General features: G+C 39.8%; 1 protein-coding gene across 2 annotated transcripts in view; it reads left to right on the top strand.

Moving 5' to 3' along the window:
* Rspo3 (R-spondin 3) overlaps positions 1–20,296 on the top strand; it is a 78,385-nt gene that overhangs the window by 8,621 nt on the left and 49,468 nt on the right. The gene's annotated exons all lie outside the window — the stretch shown is intronic.

Below are 20,296 nucleotides of genomic sequence, written 5' to 3'. Positions count from 1 at the left end.
GATCATAAGGAGTCTTAAAACACTTTATGATAACAAAAATAACTTTTCATAAGGTGTTAGAATGATTTTTAAAACCATAGCATTTGGGCCTAGTATCTATGTATATAGTAGAATTCTACTTTCAAGCAGATTTTGCTATAAAGTTTGTTGTCTTACAGTGAAAGAATCTAAGGATGGGATAAAACTTGAAGGAATCAATTCCATTTACACAGTGCAGCACCCTTACTAATTCCTCAGCATGAACAATTGCCAGTTCCAAGCTTTCTCTCTTTTTTCTTTGCTCTCTCTCTTCTTTTTCCACTCAGGGCACTGTATCAGAAGTAGTGTGTTTTCCTGTTCTTCTGAGTACTTGGCATGGGCACAGTTTAGATTTAGTTACCTTTCAACACCTTCCTACAACAAATGTGCAATAATGCAGTCCATTACATACACTCCCAAAATTGTCCCCCCTAAATAGCTAGTACGCATCCTGAGAGTAAGTGGTGAGGCAGCCCCCATCTTATAGCCACGTAATACAAACCACCACCACACAACATAAAACAACCGAATTTGTGAGCTGCTTATTTTAGAACACTGTTTTCTTAACATAGGCTTTATAATGCTAAGAGAAGAATGGTAGTTTCTCACTTCTCATCTTAATATGTACTTAGAGTTGTTTTGATAATTGCTGAAATAGCTTCCATGAATACCAAGCCCTTCACTCGATACTTTTACAAAACTGAGTGCTTCAGTCCTCACACTCACACTCCGTCCTCACACTCACGCTAGAGGGGATGAGCCAGCAGTCACTCCCGTCAGTCACTCGTTGCGATTGGACCACTTGGATTTCAGCTCGGACTTTCCTCACTGCCACACTCCACCGCAACCACTGGGATTGGGATCTGAGGCAGCTACGGGGCCATTTTGTCAAAGCCCTCCTTACTTCTTTCTCTTGCTCTCTCTTTTGCTCATTTGTTGTTCACCATATGAGGAACCACAAGACTTTTTGAACCACTTACTATGTACTACTCATCCCTGCATCTCTTTCTTTTCTCTGCTCTTCATGCTCTCTTCACTTACATCTGCCCTATTGATGGTTTTCAAACATCAGCAATTGCTGCTTGTTTTTATTAGAAGCAATAGAATTACAAAGTTCATTTGAAATATTCTAAAACTATTTCCCCCAAGTATGTATGGAGCACACAACCAGGCGAGGATTATTAGCTTGGCCTGAGAATGTGGGCAAAGTCTATAATTTTGTAGTTAAAGTTCAAAAACCTGCTCTGTAATTTACAGCCACAGTAGATATTTCACTGGCTAGTGTATGTTATCTTTATGATGCTTCACAAAAATGTTATTTGTATTGCTCTTATATTCTGAGCCTTAATAGCAACTGCCACTCTGAATTTTTCTTGATGGCCCTGAGCTCACAATAGAATCACCTGGAGATTTTGTTTAATGCCCAGCCCCCACCCTATTTGAAATGAAAGAATCTCTGGGAACAGGGCCTGGGCAGCCTGAGCTTTGAAAGTCGTGCTGGTGACTGACATCCAGCTGAGACTGAGAATTAGGGTCAGAGCCTTCATTCAAGAATAACTACTGCAGCTCAGCAAGTGTCGAAAACAATGCCAGTTTTATAAGGGATAAGCAGACAAAATAAATTTGTGTAGAGTGTGATAAAGACATGTATCAGACATGTATAAGACATGTATCATCTGAACAAATAGTTGTTTAAAATATAAAGCAACTCAATAGCCCTGTAGGGTTATCAGTCAGTGGAGGATGGACAGACTTTTGCAGACAGGAATCATCTCCATCAGAGTCCAGAAAAGAGGGCAAAGTGTGCACAGTAGGACTCGACAGTAAATTTAACAGATTCTGGTTCTGTAGAATAAGAACACTCACTAGGAGAGGTGTAAATCATGGTGGGGGGACTGTGATTGCTACTGTGCTTGCTGTGGTGAGGAGGAAAAAACACAGCTGTACAGGAAAGGGCAGGAGCCATACTCGAACATTTTCAGAGCTACTTAATGATAAACAACTGGGTTTTTAAAAATGTCTTACCAGGGCCAGGGATTTGGCTCAGTGGTTTCGCCGCCTGCTGCGCAAGCTCAAGGACCTGAGTTCAATCCCCAGTACCAAAAAAAAAAAAAGTCTTACCAGATGATTGGTAATGCACCAGTTTCCTCCCTGTGAGGAAAATCATAATGGTTAGTAAACTGCCTATGAAGAAATAAACGTCCCTTTCTTGTATAGTTTCTACAGTTCCTAACTTTAGATCCACTACTGGTGATCAGTAACGCTACTATAAATAGCATAGTTTGGACTCTATCTAAATGTGCGAAGTGTTGTGGTAGGGTCATTGATTCATGAACCTACTGCCTTTATTTCACTCCTCATGTGCTCGTCTTAGAGTAGCTATCTTCATTAAATCTTCTTTATTATTCTGTTCTACTTCATGGGAGAGTTTTTGAACCTTGCCATAAACTGGGGGAAAGCTTCTTGTAAGAGTGAGGTGGAAGTCCAGGCTTCCTATCAGATTTAATTTTGCTTGTTAAGGGGGCTCTTTGGGAAAATTTGGGTTCCAGCGAGTCACTAGGCCAAATCCTAATAACCACAATTGCCAGAAGTAATTAGACTGAGGAAAGCCAGGTTCCTTGGGAGGAGGGTCATCAGAGCACGCCTGAGCTATTGCTCTGTGGTCAGGCCTAGTTTCTTGTCCCTAAGGACTGGGAGCAATCAGGAGTTACAGAGAGCAGGAAATCGATGAGAAAACAATGCTTTTCCACCAATTTTTCCCCCTCATAGGTCATTCACCCGTAAGCAATGCAAGAAATGGGAATGGGCCATTCGTATGTGCACAGTTCACGTCACCACCCTAGTATAAACCACCTGTCTGCCTGCACGAGTGCACAGCCCTCTGCTCTCAATACCAGTTCTCTCTTCCTGGGCAGATAAAAGAACCAAGGAATTTAGCCCCAGCCTTCATACAAGAATTATCTTACTAGGAGGGAAAGGGAAGGCAATGAATCCTTGTAAACATCCTTGAGTTAATTTAGATTATGGAGGAAACATTTGACAGTAAGAAGATGGTGCTACATTAGACGAGAGTTCTAAAATCTCCAGAGCTAAAAAAGGCCAAGAGTAACTCACTGGAACTTAAAATGACACCTTTTAGAAATGTGGTGTTGGAGGTAACTACCTAGAAATTATCAACAAGTAATTGTGATTGTCACATGCAGCTTTCATTATGTGAGCAGTTAAAACATTATTACATCTTTCCACCAGAATATATTCAAGAAACACAAATACAGTTTATCTGTGCTCAATAACCAAGGTGAACAGGTTTCCTTGGAAACCCATACCATTTCTTGGAATTACCAGAAAGGATATTTTGTTAGCTTATTCGATAGATCTTGAACAAAAACACAAAACTTCCACTGGTCACTGTCCTTAAAGTTTCTAATTTTTTTGTGATTCAGAATGACTTCACTTTATTTCCATACTACTTGAGCTTAGACTATTAGTTCTCTTGTTTAAACATATTTTTTTTTGGTACCAGGGATCAAACTTGGGTCCTTGCACTTGCGAGGCAGGCGGCAGAACCACTGAGCTAAATCCCCAGCCCCATTATTGCTTCTTTTAAATACACAAAGAGGAAGTCAAATTCTTTGGCCAGTTTCTTCCATCAACTGGCAATCTCCAGGTATCAATTCGCGAATAAACCCTTACCTCCCACAGTCCATACAAAAGCATAGAAGAACGATATATCTGGTTTTCTTTTAGTTTTTAATTTGACACTAAGATAATGTAAGATTAGGAGAATCCTAATTTTCTGAAGTTTAACAGCAAAACTTTGATCTGTTTCGCTGTCTTACTGCTTTTATGGTATATATATAAATGATATAGAAAAAAGTTACTCGGTCATAAATTAATTGCATACAGGGGCCGGGGATTTAGCTCAGCGGTTCTGCCGCCTGCCTCGCAAGCACAAGGTCCCGAGTTTGATCCCCAGTACCAAAAAAAAAGAAAGGGAAATTAATTGCATACATATGAGCAGTTAGATACTTGCTTCTTATATAGTTTTGTTTCTCAATTTATGATGATTTTTTTTTTTTGGTACTGGGGATCGAACTCCGGTCCTTGTGCTTGCAAGGCAGGTGGCGAAACCACTGAGCTAAATCCCCAGCCCTATGATGATATTTTTGATCCAGAGTTTAAAAAGACATGACGTTTTTAGAAGAAGAAATAAGGACTAAGGATGGTATCCACAGCCTCCTTGGCCTGAATTCATGTATTCATTTTTTGCCAGCACCAAAATGAGAACTCTTAGCTCTTCCATGGAGAGGGAATACAAGTTACAAAGGCCCGTCTCTTTCTTACGGACAGAGCCTACCTCCCAGTTCTCCCTAGAGCTTGACGGAGACCTGATCTTTTAACAGAGTAGCCTGGGCTTCCCTCAGTGGCCTGCTGGGCTCACAGAGCCCGTGGACGCACCCTTGGTCCCGGCACGATCACCAGCATCTGCCAGCTCCTCAGGGCCATGCCTCTGGGACGCGGCCTCTGATTCATGTGTCTTCAGATGTGTGGGCACCAGGTGCCCATCCCTTAGTCTGATCTGTAGGGTTTGGAAGAGAAGCCCCACACATTCCAGCTATGACCCTCTTCAGTACCAGGTGCACATGCATCCTGCTGACATTCCAGGAGTTTATGGAAAACAATTTATCTCTGAATTTACATTGCTTATGCTCTAAATGGGGTTCTAAATGGGTTTCGTTCAATCCCAGAAAAGCCTATGTAATAGTTTTAGCCAAACTACTGAATTCATAGGCCACTGGGCAGAAGCACTGTAGTTCAGGAGATAAGAACATGTTTCCAATGGATATTGCCAAGATTTCCCAATGCAGGATATTTTCTCCATCCTTCTTAGCCCAAATTCATTTCCTCATCCAAACCGCTGCTAAGATGAGCTGAACAGCCTTAATTTTAGAATCTTCCAAAGAAAAAATAAACACACAGACAGCTGAGTTAATTTATAAAACACTGCTGCATTTATCTTGGCAGATTTCACTTTTCTCTCCAGCATACAACGCTTGTGTGCTGACTCTACTTAGCAACTCAGGGAGGAACAAGTCAGTTCTATTTATTAAGCACCTAGAGAGTCATCACACAGATGACTGTGTGTCTCTTTATGCTCCTTACACAAGTTTCTTTCCTCAGAGATAATTTACTTGCTGGATCTCTGAAACCTACCTAATACTTTTTTCTTTAAACCTGAAATAAATGCGGAGTCATTTTTACAAGAGCAATAAACTAAAGTGGCTATTCAAATACTTTGGATCTCTCTGCACCCTGAAGTGCCTTTTTGTTAGTACAAACCCTTCGTGTTTTAGAAGCGGCACTCTGAAAATCTAGGGCTGCTCAGGATTATATGACGGGAATTTCCTGCCCCCAGCCCCACCTGCCCTCTGATCCTGGGACGGAGCCTGCAGTTTTGCAGGATTCACTTTGACAACTGTTCTGCTGTAAATATTTAGAGAAGTCCTTTCCATTAGAGATTAAACAAAGTGTAAGTAACTGTTCCACTGTTCCTAAAGGAAAGATCTTACGAACGTTAGTGACAGCAGAGCTTATACTATCTGAGGCACAGATTAGGGTACTGTACACCAGATGAAAGACTAAAGGAAAACGAATCAAAAGAGGAATTAGAAAGGACTGTGTGTATTTCGAACTGCAAAATATTACTTCTAAGTTACCACTGTGGAGATGGTGCTGTGTAAAGTGAGTGGGATATAGAGAAAATGAGTTCACTTAAATGGGAAAATACTAAACATCTGATCCCCAGCCCAGTTGAGAGAGAGTCCTTGACTATTTCTCATGTGCTCACCAAAGTGAAGTCACATATCTGCTATCCGATCTGATCTAAGTCTGGTCTCTGTATTATTCCTATTCACGAGCTCTGTATTATTATTTAGCAGTATGACTGAACTCTAAAGCTTGTGTCAACACCACTTGTTAAATAGTGTGATCCCCAAGTCTCAAGGGCTCCACCATCACCAGTGTCCCTCCCTGTGCCTTCCTGATGGCCTAGCATTCACACACACAGTCACCCAGCACCCAATGGGGCCTGCTTCCAGGACCCAGCTCACAGTGACAACTGCCACATTCAGGTCCCTTATTGAATGTGGCCTAATAACCTCCACACATCCTCTCCTACTTAAATTATATCTACCTGTGTGTGGTCATGCACACCTGTGATCCCAGCACTCGGGAGGCTGAGGCAGGAGGATTGCTGCAAGTCCAAGGCCAGCCAGGTACATAGCGAATTCAAGATCAGCCTGAACTATGAAGCAAGACCTGATCTCAAAAATATAAATACATAAATAAAAATTAAAAAATTAAATGATGTCTAGATTACTCATAATCTCTATTTTTGTGTAAATGCTAATGAGATCACTGCTATACTGTATTTCATTAGGGAATTATAATGAAGAAAATGTCTGTAACAAGCTTTTAAACATTTTTGATTCTCAGTTGAATCTGGATGTGCAGTCAAGGGTTTAAAAGGCTGACTGTACCAGGACATTACAGGCTGAGCAATTTAAAACTCAGACTTCACTGGCTGAATTACAGATTAATTTTAGTCTTAGTAATCCCTGTGATACCTGATTAGAAGAGGTGTGCATCCTTTCGACTATGGTAGTTGTTTTCTCCTTCTCTGGATGACTTAGCGCTTACCTTAAAGTATAAAAAGCTGTGAATTTAATTCAGCTATTCATTGACAAGTCACAATCTAAGATTTCTGATTGGTATCTATAGTTTTCTTTTCTTTACAAAGAAACGATTTTTTAAATTTTATATTAAATATTTTTCCTGTGAAAGCACATGTTAGAGAAAAGATTCTATATAAATAACATTCAAACATCTACAGTGGGATTTTATTCCTCCTTGTTTTGCTTCAAACATATAATGGAGATCATTCATTGCTGAGTTTCTAATTGACTTCCTTGAATCATGTATATGGTTGAACAAAGACAATGATGCAAATGATCTATGGGATAGAATGAAAACTTGATCATTACAGGAGTGTCTTAGTTACTTTTTTGCACTGCTGAGACAAAATACCTGACACCCACAAGTTAAAGGAGGAAAAGTTTATTTCAGCTCACAGTTTGCAGAGGTTCCAGTCCATAGTCAGCTGGCTCCAAGGCAGGGTGGCGTGGGAGAGGGAAATCTTGGAGTAGAAACAGTCCATGTTGGGGCAGGCAGCAGGCAACAAGCAGCAACAGCAGCGGCAGACCTGTCTTCCCGGTCTCCCTTTATAGCCCATCAGGACAAAAGCCTGTTGATTGGTCCCACCCAGACCCAGGGTGGGACTTCCATTATCCACATTATGGTAAACTCATTTACTTATCGTACATTCTTAATCATAGTGTCACACACCATAGATCCAGCCACCTCCAAAAAGCCCCACCTATGAGCCCATGAGGCTCTGGAGGGACATCTACAAGCCGTAGCAAGATACAAGCTGTAACAAGGAGACTCATGTATTTGGACTCCACCTCTCAGAATCTGTTTTCTTAGTTTAGACTCTAATGAGAGAAATCTCACACTAGCAGATAAGGATATTGATCTCTACTTTATACACTGCTGTATAATTTAGACAAATTATCTGGTCCGTGATTCTCTGTAAAATGGGCCTCCTGCTCTTTAGTTTATCTGAAGGCAGGAAACTGATCTTGAAGTCCCTCCAACAGCAAGATCAACAAGCTTTTCCTTTTCCCTCTTGCAGCATATTCTAACCTTAGATAGTTCTCTGTAAAAATATCAAGAATGTGAAGTTAGAGCTTGAATTCAAAACTATAGTTGCTTGTACTGTCATAGAATGTTAGGCCATACTTTAAAAGCTAACAAGCAAAAAAAAAACAAACCTTGTTGGAGAGAAAAACATGGGAAAAAACTGAACCTGAAAGCTCTAACTAAAACACCATAAATTCATTAGTTCCTTGCAGAGCTATTTATTGGACATTTATTATGTGTTGGTATTACAAAAGTGAGAAAACATCCCTGCCCATTAAGCACTTCACAGTGGTGAAAATACGAAAAATATAAGTGGAGTTAAAAATTACCATCTGGCAACACATAGATACCATTTCTAAGCTGTGGAAGACTTGTATTTTAGATTTGTTTGAATAGAATTGGAAATTAATTGCATGGTTTATCATGGGCCTAATCCATACCCAGATTTTTCTCTGGAAAACAAGGGCACTGACAGCATTGTAGGATAAAGCAAGAAGGTGAAAGGAAGATCAACAGAAAACACGGAAATTTATTAGGCCTCCCAGTATTTTCTTGTCTTGGGATTTATGAGCAGTAAACAGCAGTCATCGCTTAGGATAACGTGTGTGACAGTCACAGGAAGCGTGCCATGCGGACTATAAACGATGCTGGCATTGTCAGGTACAGCTTGGCATGGAGTGGCCCAGTTGGGTAGAGCCAATTTCCACTTTTGGCACATTGATTAATTTCTAAAGCTGAACTTTCACACTGGTTCATTAACTGGAATTACTTTACCAAACAAATACTGAAACATTGTATGTTTAAAAATAGTGCATTTTTGTTCATCTCTTGGAGGCAGTTCTCAAACCTTTTATGGTCAGCCCTGGACCGCAACATGGAATATACAACTGGATCTACTTGAAGCACCAGTTTGGCTGACACAGGTCAACAAGTTATTTGGCTTTCTTCTGTAAGCCTGCTGATAACCCCTCCTCACAACAGTTGGTAACTTTGAAGATGTCTGCTACTAAAATTCAGAGCCTTCAAAGTGACATGATTCAGTTCTCTTCTATATGTTATCATTAATTTGTGAAGGGTTTTGAGTAGAGAAAGGCAACTATTGGCTAGTTTTACATGTGTTATCTCATGTTACCCTCACAACAATTGAATGATACATATTTTTGCCATTTTATGAATAAAATAAATCGTACTCCAAACACTTAAGGAACAGATCAAAATGACCCAAATAGAAATGATGTACCTAAAACATTTAGTGAGAACTTTTGACCTAAGGAAGATCCTTTCTTGTGATACTGTTGTTCATTAAGCCCATTAAAGAGGATGCCAGAGGAGATTTAAATGAAAGAGAGTTTATGTAGGGGAGACAGAACTACTATGACCTCTTCACACAAAAAGTAAGGTGAGAGAGAGAGAGTACACCAGGCTAATCGGCAGAGTGGCTACTTGGGAAGTACCACGAGCTTTTACACTGTTTTTAAAGCCAGGAGCCCAACAACTGTCACTCCTCAAAGAGTCCTCTGGTTAGTAAATGGTAAAATAGTGTGGTAAGAGGTGAAAGATGTGAAGGAAGTAGAATCCACCAGAAGAGGTAATTGGAAATGAGCATAGAGGAAGCTCCTAGGTTTTTGGCTTCGGCAACTGGATGGTGCCATTTTCTAAGACAGAAAATTCTAGAGAAAATGCTAGCACGTGTTCAGTATATACAATATGCTCCAGCAGCCAGGATGGGTTTTGGAAAACCTGTATGCAGCATAACCCCTCCTGTTACTCAAGTAGGAAGAGGGTGGCCAGAGAAGTGACTCAGCGGAAGTCATGTTGCCATGGAGCCGAGAGGACCTGGACTCTGGTGGCCATGCTGTAGCCCCAAATGCTGCAGAGCAGATGGCTCCAAAAACTGACATTCCAGACAAATGCTCTGCAGGTTTTCTGGCAATCTCATTTCATGTTTGCTTAATTAATGATCTTTTCAAAGAGAATTTTCCGTTGATTGGCTAAGAATTTATTTCACAATCTCTTCATTTCCTTACTGCCAGCGAAGTCAAAACGTAAAAAGTTACAACACTGTTGCCCTAATCTAAGAAGGTGCAAAATAGGGCACCATTTAAAAAATGAGACACATTTTCATCAAAAGGCTACTAATTCCTCATCAAATGTATTCTTACTTTTGGGTTAAAGGAGCTTCCAATCTTACCTCCTGCAGATTAAGTGTCATTATGCTCACTACTCACAATACTTTGTGTCAATATAGTTTTGTACCATGTATAGACATTTGCTTATCATGATTGTTTTCAATACTCTTTCAAAACAGACAGGTCTTACCATGTCATTCTATGAATAAAGCTTAAATATGTTAGGTTATCTGTGTGGTATCCCAAGGTCACTACGTGATGACAGTAGTGAGCCCCCCAACTTCTTGTAGGGGGATATGTGTTTTGTTTTCCTATAAGAGTCCTTTCTTCGGATTTGATTATACAGGCAAGTAGAAATCTCTGTTAGGAGTGAGACTTTTACTGGCTGACAAGCCAAAGTGGTGGACCCTTCAGGACCTGTCCCACTGAAGACCCCATTATAGGGAGGAGGGGATCCTGAGGTAGGAGCAACAAGTGTTGCTTGACAATCCTTCTTGAAGAAAAAGGAGACAACTTACGGGGTGTTCTCTATGGGAGTAGAACTTCTTGAGAAACAGGCTAAAGTTCTCTGGAAGTGGGTATTTTCTAGTAAGTATTGCTATAATTATATGGGGATCCCAAAATATGAGGACATTTGTTTTACTAGATGTGATAGAATAGACTGTTTTGGGCAAACAGACTGAACTAAATTCAAGAACTTCAGGATAAAACTCCAAAGGTTTCTTATCCTATCAGCTGGGAGCTAATTAATGGTGTGGATCTCAGTATTCTCATCTGAAAATTTACAGGGATGAGGAAAAGCTTTAAGATTCCTGTAAGTTCCATAATTATAGGCATCATCCTCCCATATATTCTTCAAGTATTTCTACATATTTTGTTCTTTATACTTCCTCTTTCCCCCTTTACATTTATCTAAGTTCTTCTTCCCCTTAATGTCCTGTAACTGTTCCTAATTACTCTGTGCTCTTCAAATAACTCAACCATCAATAACAGCTCCTACCTTTTAATTTCTGTTACATTAAATGTCTAGTCCATATAATTATGGCCATTAGCATATGAAACAATTATTTTATGAACTCTATTGTAGGCTTCTTGAGTCAGACCCCACACTATTTCTTAGTAGGATCAGTCCCTAGGAAACTGCTTCATGCCATTGCTGAAAAGGCCTTTATTCGTGAAGATGATAAAGATGTGAAACTGAAAACGTGACGTTTATGTCACTTGCATCTGGTTCACCTGGAGTGTTTCTCATACATGCAGCCACCTAAGCCCACCATCTCCATTCTTGAATCAAAAGCTCTGCAAGTGAAACCCATGCATCTGTATTTTAAACGAGTACTCCAGGTCACTGTTTCACATAGCTAAGTTGTGGAGCCATGGGTGTAGACATTTGGTTCTCCATGCCATACAGGTATCATTTCTACAGAATGTCTGGAATGTCTAACCTCTTTCACCCTGTTCAAATAGGTATTTATCGCCGGTGGTCTCACGGGGTTCCAGCCCATCACGTTGTGTGGGGTCACCAGTGATATCCACTGCAGTCTGGATCTCCAGTCCTTAAAAAGTAGCTTCTTTCTGTTCATGAGTTTTGAGCTTCTCAAGTTACCAGATCTCATATATTACAAAGAAGCATCAGCATCTGCCTCCTTTCCAGACTGCTTGCTTAGAGATTCCTGAGAGGTTTTTTCGGAGAAGACTGCCAGTTGCCTTGATTATAGATGGAGATAATGCAGGATGAGTGAGTAAGGCAGAATGTCTCTCATCTATTGATGTTTAATGAGTGCCTGTAAGAGTGTTTGGTGCTTCACACAGCATCTCGGTGAATCCTCCCAGGGTGTATCAAGTAGCCATTCCCGTGTTGCAGATGGGAAAGCCCAGGCTCAAAGAGGCTAAACCGTGTTTTTCTAAATATTCAGACAGTAAATGCCTTGACACATGTAATTGGCATTACTCATCTGCTCTTGGGATAAATGTGCAGGGCTCATCTCCGAATGCAGAAGCAATGCAGGGAGCTGTGTACATAGCACAAATGCATCAGACCCAAAAGCGTGCTTACAGAGTCCTCTTCTGTTCCATGAGGAATTCGGTAAAACTAGCAGAAGTCTCCACTTTTTTCTCTGCTCTGAACTTTAGATATGACACACACTGCTGGATTTTTTTTAATGGTATACCCACTATTTGCACATCTTCTTGTTCCTGTTAAAATACCAGGAGCCTCCACCTGCTGTTTGTTTATGCTAGGGCTGCAGTCATCAGAGATGCTGCTGGAGCATGCTCTGTGGCCCAAAGATCCAAGTTACTCGTAATACATCAAAGTCCAGTTTGTTGTTAGCACAAACTGAAGTTTGTTTCATTTAAGAATGTGAAGTTAATAGTTACAGACTCACACCCATGCAGATTCATTACCATGAAACTATCACATTTTCTGTTTATGTTGATTTCTAATTATTTCTCCTCCTTAAAAAAAAAAAAAAAAAAGAGAGAAATAGCTCTCTTGGCCAGACCAGAGCACACAGTGATTCCCACTGTTGGATGAACACGGTTGGATCATGTCTCATGGAGAAAGCTCCTGTTATCACCCACGAACTCGTCCACAGGTCCTGGCTCTCGGCAGAATCTGGGTCTTCATGACCCCTGTCCTCCCCTTCCTGTCCTCTGCTCACCTCCACTGGGGAACACGGCCACTTGGAGAAGGGAAGCTTCCCTCCCCCAGCAACAGCTGGAGGTCCTGATCCAGTACCTTATATGTACCCTGCAGTGGAGAGCATTAACTCCAGGACAGTTCGTCCATGTGGCTAAAGAAGAGTCACTTCAGTTTCGATCCTGCAGATGCCTTTGTCGCCTCAGCAGCACTATCAGTCACCACCACCTGGTTGGCCACAGGAGAGCTAGAATGGGGTTCATGGCTTCTTAAAAATTAACTTTGAAAAAAAACTGAGCTGGGCGTGGTGGCAAACACCTGTGATCCCAGCACTCAGGAGGCTGAGGCAGGAGGATTGCCATGAGTTCTAGGCCAGCCTGGGCCACATAGTGAGTTCAAGGCCAGCCTGCATGACATAGAACTTGTCTCAAAAAACAACAACAACAAAAAGAAACTTTGAATTTACCCTGTGGATTATTAATTTATCTAATGAATAAAACAACCTAATGTTGAGATTGTTCAAAAAAGGTTCCATTAGAAGTGAAAACCATAGTGTTATTGCTCTGAATTATTGGCACGTTTCAATATGTGTTGCTAATGGCAGGAATTTAGAAAATGCAAGAAAAGATGATATGCAAGATTGTAATTTTTTAAACTTTTTATTCTTTCTTTGTTCTTATGACCTCTTATATGTTTCATAGCTTTGCCATTTCTCTTCACCCACCCCAGCCCCGCACCCTGCACTAAAAGAGGAATGAATATCTAAAACCCCAAAGTAAACTAAAATTATTGCCGGTGGGAGATGGGGAGGAACAGAGGAGAAATGAAATGTTCCCAAGAGTAGAGAACATGGAGACTGACGCGTGGTCTCTTCAAAGACCAGAATCTGAATGTCAGTTCCAAGTTTGCAACTGGTTAGGACATTCTCCTCTAATATAAAAATTAATAAGAGAACATATTTCCATGGAATACAAGATGCTAGTTCTGTTCCAAGACTCATAAAATTAACAAAACTTAAAGTGAGTAACTGCATTGGGCCGCAGTGCTCTTTCCTCCCCTTCTGATGCTACTTACAGACGCAGGGTTGAAAGGTGCTGAGGCACTCGCCTCGTCGGGAGGGTCTCATCAGGAGGGTCTTCCAGACTTGGCCTCAAGTCCCTCAGGGCGCTGGGCCAGCTTCGTGGTGCTGGGGTCCACCCTCGGGCTTGGCCCTTCCTCACCGCCTTAAAAGTCTGCCCGAGCTGGTGCTCTCTCTGCCGGGAAACCCTTCCTCACGTTCAGAGCTGAAGACTGCTCGGTCTCCATGTCTCATGAAGGCGTGACAGCAAAGTCTCCCTTATTTCTTGGAGTTGTCCTCGCCTTACCCATGTGTTATTTCATTGACAACACCCCTCACAGTGCATGATGACAACAATGTTTTTACTTATTAATTGATCAGCTTCATGATGCTAGGAACTGGATGTCTCATTCAAGCCTGTATTTTCTGCATCATGTACTTAGGTATATAATGGGCTCTCCTACTTTTGTTGAAAATCTTAATCACACATGATGCACTCAGACACAATGCAGCCCTCTCCATTTATCTTCCATTTGTAGTCTTGATCCTATGGCATGTGACCAGGCAAAACATAGCCCTTCCCAATCACATTCATATCTAGCCACCACCTAGTCATCATAACTTAGATTTCATGAGTTCCACAGATGTCATCATTTGCTAGCTATTTTCATAGTATTTTAAGAAATTTTAATATTTCATTTTAGTGGAAAGAATAGCTAATTGATATTTAATGTTAGGTTTGCCTTGTTGCTATGGTTTTATTTTAAAGTATTTATAGAATATAAATATTAGACTCCCTTCAGGAAACTATTATTTGGTAGGAGAAAAAGAAAGTTTTACCAAATTCTCAAAGAAATTGTTTCCATTAAAAACAGCAAGTTTCCCCACATAATAACAAGGGTGGAGCACCGGCTAGGTTGTATTTGGCGGCTGTTGAGTAGATTCTTCTCTGAGACTGTCAGAAATTCTATGAACCCACTGGTGTAGCACAGACTTTCAGATTAGAGGTTGATGTGGTGAGACATAGGTGTGGCAGTCTCTGTTATCCTGTCCTTGTGAGTCATGCTTACTGGTTCAATTAATGTCTGTGGTGTTCACTTTGATAAAAGACCTCACAACATATGTGTATGAGTGTGCATGCACATGTGTGCATGTGTGTACATACACGTGTATACATGTGAACACAGGTTTGTGCACACATGTAGATATTTAAATAACAGGTGAGTTTTACTTCATTTAAAGATTAAAACATTGATACATTCAAACCACTAAAAGACAAATAGGACTTCAGAAATAACAAGGTCTGTATATATTTGGATATATAAACATGTGGCTCTTTCAACAAATTTTGTTTTGTTTTTTGAGGCAGGGTCTCCCTATGTAGTTCAGGCTGGCCCTGAACTCAATATGTAGCCCACGCTGGCCTTGAACTCGAGGCGATCCTCCTGCTTCAGCTTCCAGAGTGTGGGGATTACAGGCGTGAGCCACTGCTCCTAGCTAACAAATTATTAATAATAATAGAGGTCTATGAGTAGACCTGTGTTCATGCATATATCATAGCTTAGGAAGGTAAAAGAATGTTGTGTCCTAAAATGTACATATACTTATTCAGAAAATCTTTTGTGCTTATTTTCTTATCTATATCTAACTTCCCCAAATTGTTTAAAAGATTGTGGGGACCTAGCCTTTGTAATTCTACTTTGGAAGCTTTTACTTATAAGTAAGTAAAACCAATTAATTCTCAATATTTTCTTGTTTGACTTAACAGAACTTGAAAGAGGTTGCCAAGTCATTCAACTTTTTAACATTGGGTTTTTCTTAAAGTAAACATTGCCAAGCATTTCAGAGGAACCATGAAACATCTCTTAATTTTCAGTGACCGTAAAGTTACTCTAAATAATAATTTTGTAATAATCAAGACCCGAGATACAATAGAAATGTGTTATTCTAATGTAGGCAAGAAAAGAATCACATTTTCTTTAGGTGAATGTATTCAAAATAAACGACATCTAGAAAAGATTCCACTACTTAATTTCAAATGATTTATGTCATATATAAATATCTTTAAAGTATAAGTGATTTGGAACTTCATTCTTTTACCAGATAGTCGTAGGCAAAGCCCCCTGAAAAGCAATTATTATAGATACTTTCTGTTAATTACTTTTACATCTTTATTTTTTTAAAACACAAATAGCTTATTTTTATATTTATTGCCTTCATTCACTCAATTATCAAAAATTCTTTATTAAGAACTTATTCAATAGGGCCGGGGATTTAGCTCAGTGGTGCCACTGCCTGCCTCGCAAGCACAAGGTCCTGAGCTCGATCCCCAGTACCAAAAAAAACCTTATTCAATATATAGCCACCCTATGTTGGAGTTGCCAATTACCAGGAAATTATCGAGCCACATTATCACCTCCTGCCCCAGGATTCTTACATTCAATCTGAGCATCTTGTGACAGGAGCAGGCCTGGGGAAAGGACAAGTGTAAACTAGCCCTGATGATGGAATGCCATCCTCTCTTCTCCATGTGCTTTGTTTGTTTGTTTTGTTTTGGGTACTGGGGATCGAACTCCGGAAGAGCAGGCAGTAAACACTGTGAAGACTGGAATGCCTTAGGGAGATCTGATTATGTCTTTTGTTGGTTGCTTGATTGGTTGGTCAAACATCAACTTTGTGGATTAATTTTTCATACAATACATTATGAAATCAGTGTGTTACTTTCATGTATTGAACACCTCCTTGGTACTCAAACTTGTTTAATTAAACTACAGTTTATTAAATTTTGTATTTCTGGAAAATTTCTAGCCAAACATAAATGACATCAGAGGTACCTGGCAGTGTAAAGAATGGGTTTCTTTTGCATAGCTATCTACAGTACATGGTAGTATATTTACAATTGAGCTGTAGAAGGGGATTTGAGTAAGACAAATCCTGAAAGCTTGCCTCTAAATTATTACAGAAACAGAATTTAGTTTTCAGTACTCTAACTGGTTTAGTTCTTCATAAACATTGGAAATACATAGCTAAATGTTGTATATTTAGCAAATGCTCTGGTATTATTTAAAATTCAATTTTCTAGATATTATATCAAAGCTGAATTAACTTTCATGACAATAATAAGTTTCTTAGAAACTGTTACATGAGTGATATATCACAAGTTTAAGGCTATCAAGTAGAGGTAGTAGGAAGAATAGCTTAACAACCAGAGAAATAAGTGATTTACCCACTGTGAGTACTGTTCCTTTTTTCTAGTGACAAGGTCCCACTAAGTTGCTCAGGCTGGACTTGAACTTGAAATCCTCCAGCCTTAGCCTCCCCAAGTTCTGGGATTACAGTGTGCTCTACCAGGCCTTGCAAATTGGTGTTAAGTCATTCATTAACAAATACTCTTTTTTTTAATATATGTGCACTCCAAAGTTAAGAAGAGCTATTTAGCTCCTTAATTTGGGGGAAAGTCTTAAGTAAAAAATTCAAAATTTCTAGGTCAAGTTTCCATAAAGTCTACCCAATTTCCTTTTATAGCTAACTTGTTGGTGCCAGATATCAAAGATACGAATTTTAACCTTTTTCTAAACTTGCTATTAGTTCTGTCACAGCATTATTTTGAGTCCCAATTTGAGGTTTCAAATTAAACAATTATAACAGCTTATAGTATATTCACCATACTTATCCTCTTTAATGTATGTGCTTTGAAGGCAGAAGTGATATAGAAAAACAAAGTATTATTAAATATCCTCATAATACATTTTTTTTTTCCGTACCAGGGATCGAACTCAGGTCTTTGTGCTTGCAAGGCAGGCAGTAGAACCACTGAGCTAAATCCCCAGCCCAATACATCTTTTTCTCTTTCCAGATGTCCTACATTTGACTATGGTTCCTTTGTGTTTCATTCATTCAGAGTGCTTTTCCCTTTCCAGATGACTTCTTTAGCCATGCAGCCACTCCACTCCCACATGCATCTCCAAAGTAAGCCTCATCCTGTAAAGTAATGATGTCAGCCACGTTTGTATCATTACAACTGAATCCCATGCATCTTGTCCTATAACCTCTTACTCCCCTAGTAGCTTCTCTGCTTTCTACTCATTGGCAAGAATTAGAAACATCCCTATTCAAATCCCCTTTTTTGTTGGTTGACCATATTTGATAGATTCCACTTCCTAAATATCTTTGGAACATGCATCCTTTCCCTGTCACGTTATAGTGTCTTGGCTGTATTGTAAGCTACATCACCCTCTTCAAACATTACATGAGTTTTCTCCTGGTTTTCATGTCTGCCATGCTGCCAGGGAAATACTTCTTACTGTTTCTTTGGTTTTGGTTTTTTGGGACAAGGTCTCACTATGCAGCCAAGGCTGACCGTCAACTCACTATGCAGCCCAGCTGGCATCAAACTTGAGACCCTCTTGTCTCAGCCTCTAGAGTGCTCAGATTGCATTTTCTAACAGAAATCTAACCATATCACACACAGGATTGGCACACTTTCTATTTCTACAGAATAATTTCCTTGGTACATCCCACAAAGGGTTCCATAATCTAATACTACCCTGTGCTTCCAATCTTGGATTGAATTCATGCCAATCTCCTTCTCAGTTTGGATAACTGTGGTTTTTCCTCTTCTAGCTCCATGCAGCCATACATCTACTGATAAACTCCAATTAATTTTCTGATATTAAGTTAAGCAGTATTCTATGAAACCTTACTTATTTATATCTCTACCACCAAAATCTCCATTGCTTATATAAATAACAGTGGAAACATTCTTTGAAAAAGAGTGATTCAGAAATTCAAAATGAAGTTATGATTAGAGTAGGAAAAAAGAAGCATGACAAAATGATTCTATTTTTGACTTAGAATCACAAGATTTTATGGATGAAAGACTTCTTAGAGTCAATCCAGACCAAAGTTTTTTGTGGTTTCCATATAAAAAGTAAAAGCTCTTGCCTTAAGATGAAGTTTGGGAAATTTGTATCTAGTTGTGTAATACCAACTGCATAATTTGCGTGATCTTTCTACAGTATTCAAGAAATAAGTCACTACAATATTCATCCATAAAATTTAGAATCATAGAATCTGCACTTCATAGTCTCAATTTCTCTCTATCCTATTGCTAGAACTTACACTTTCTTAAAGAAATGAAGTTGGCATCATTTTGTATTAAATTCACTGCCCATACTAAAAATTCACTGATTAGAAATGAATAAACCAAAATTTTCATTGCAAGTTGAGACAACTGGTCTTCCTTTATTTTTCAAAACTTTTTATCAAAACCTTTTGTAAAGGCAAATTATGAAAAAGGCAAAACAAATTATTATAGTCCAAGGTGGACTACGTTGCATTTCATCAGTAAAACTTTAAAAAACAGAGGGAATTAGGTGAGGTCTTTTTGGCACATCTTACAGTTTCAGTGGAAACCGTTACCAGTCATGAGACCCATACACAGTTCCCTTATTTATTTATTTTTTTTCCGGTAGCCGGGATCAAACTCAGGACCTTGTGGTTGCGAGGCAGTCACAGTGCCACTGAGCTAAATCCCTGACCCAATACACAGTTCTTTTATGTAGAGGTCTCCAAACATCTAAAACTCAATTTTTCAAATCCAACTCATTTTAAGGAATGTCTGTCTGAGAGCCCAAATATGAAAGTCATGTTTCTGTCATTAACTGAACTATTTAAAGTGATAGTCATAGTTGATAAAAGTTTCATGGTGCATAAAATTATAATTGTGTTCTATTTTAGCAGCCACATTTCAGAGACAGGGAAAGAATGGATGGACCCATCTGACCTATCTTTATCAAACCAAGTCATCTAGGCCTTGAATTTGGGGTTACTTTCTTCTAAAAAAGGTCCCCATTTTCATAGACAATTCTCCTGAAAAAGGTTCCACAGCAGTTTGTTTTCCTTTTTTATCTACATCTCACTTCTTGAGGTTGATTCTGAAAGACCTGGAACTCAGAGCTCTTGATCCCTTCTTGTTTAGGGGGTTTCCCTGTTTAAAATATGTACAATCTTAAAATATGTAAAATGCCCCTGAGTCTCCAGTGCTGAGTTACTGGCATGAGAAATGACCAAGTGAGTTACCTGGAAAGCTGTTTTTACTTGCAAGTCCCCCAGGCCCTATAAGCTCTAAACCCCCTGTGCCGCTTTATCTGACCAGCTCCGCCCCACAAGAGAGATGTACAGGAAAAGCAGGCTCCCCTCAACCCCGTTCCCTCAGTTTCTTTACGAAACATCTTCCATGAGAGTGAGCTGTGTGTGGTTCCTGTGGTGGATTTGGGGATGGTTTCCTACAGCAGAGGACAGGGCAGCACAGTGGCCTCTCCACAGTTGGCCTTCACACCTCTGCACCAAGGCTCTTGGGTCCTACAGGTGCTCCTTCAGAACTCGGTGTGGACCAAACATCTCTGTGAGGACACATTTAATCACAGCAAGGACTGTGAGAGGTGATCCCTTCTACCACCAGCAAAAGAAGTGGGAAGTATGTTGGGATGCCTTTGGACTCCTGTGCCTCAATCTTAGCTTCCCAAAGGAACATGACTTTCTTTCTGGCATCCTGAAAGGACAATAAAGCTATTAGCATTACATCCGTATAGAGACTATGTTAGGAGAAGAAATCATCTCAAATGCCAGCTACAGGAGATGCCCTTTAGTTAGCAGTTCCTATCAGATCATGAATAGAGAGGAAGAGCT

The sequence above is a fragment of the Heterocephalus glaber genome, unplaced genomic scaffold (genome assembly GCF_053883595.1).
Source record: "Heterocephalus glaber isolate CG9 unplaced genomic scaffold, H.glaber_assembly_v1.0 deba00001550, whole genome shotgun sequence".
NCBI classification, from domain to species: domain Eukaryota; kingdom Metazoa; phylum Chordata; class Mammalia; order Rodentia; family Bathyergidae; genus Heterocephalus; species Heterocephalus glaber.
Note: the sequence above shows the minus strand (reverse complement) of the source record. Positions and strands in the feature narration are given on the sequence as shown.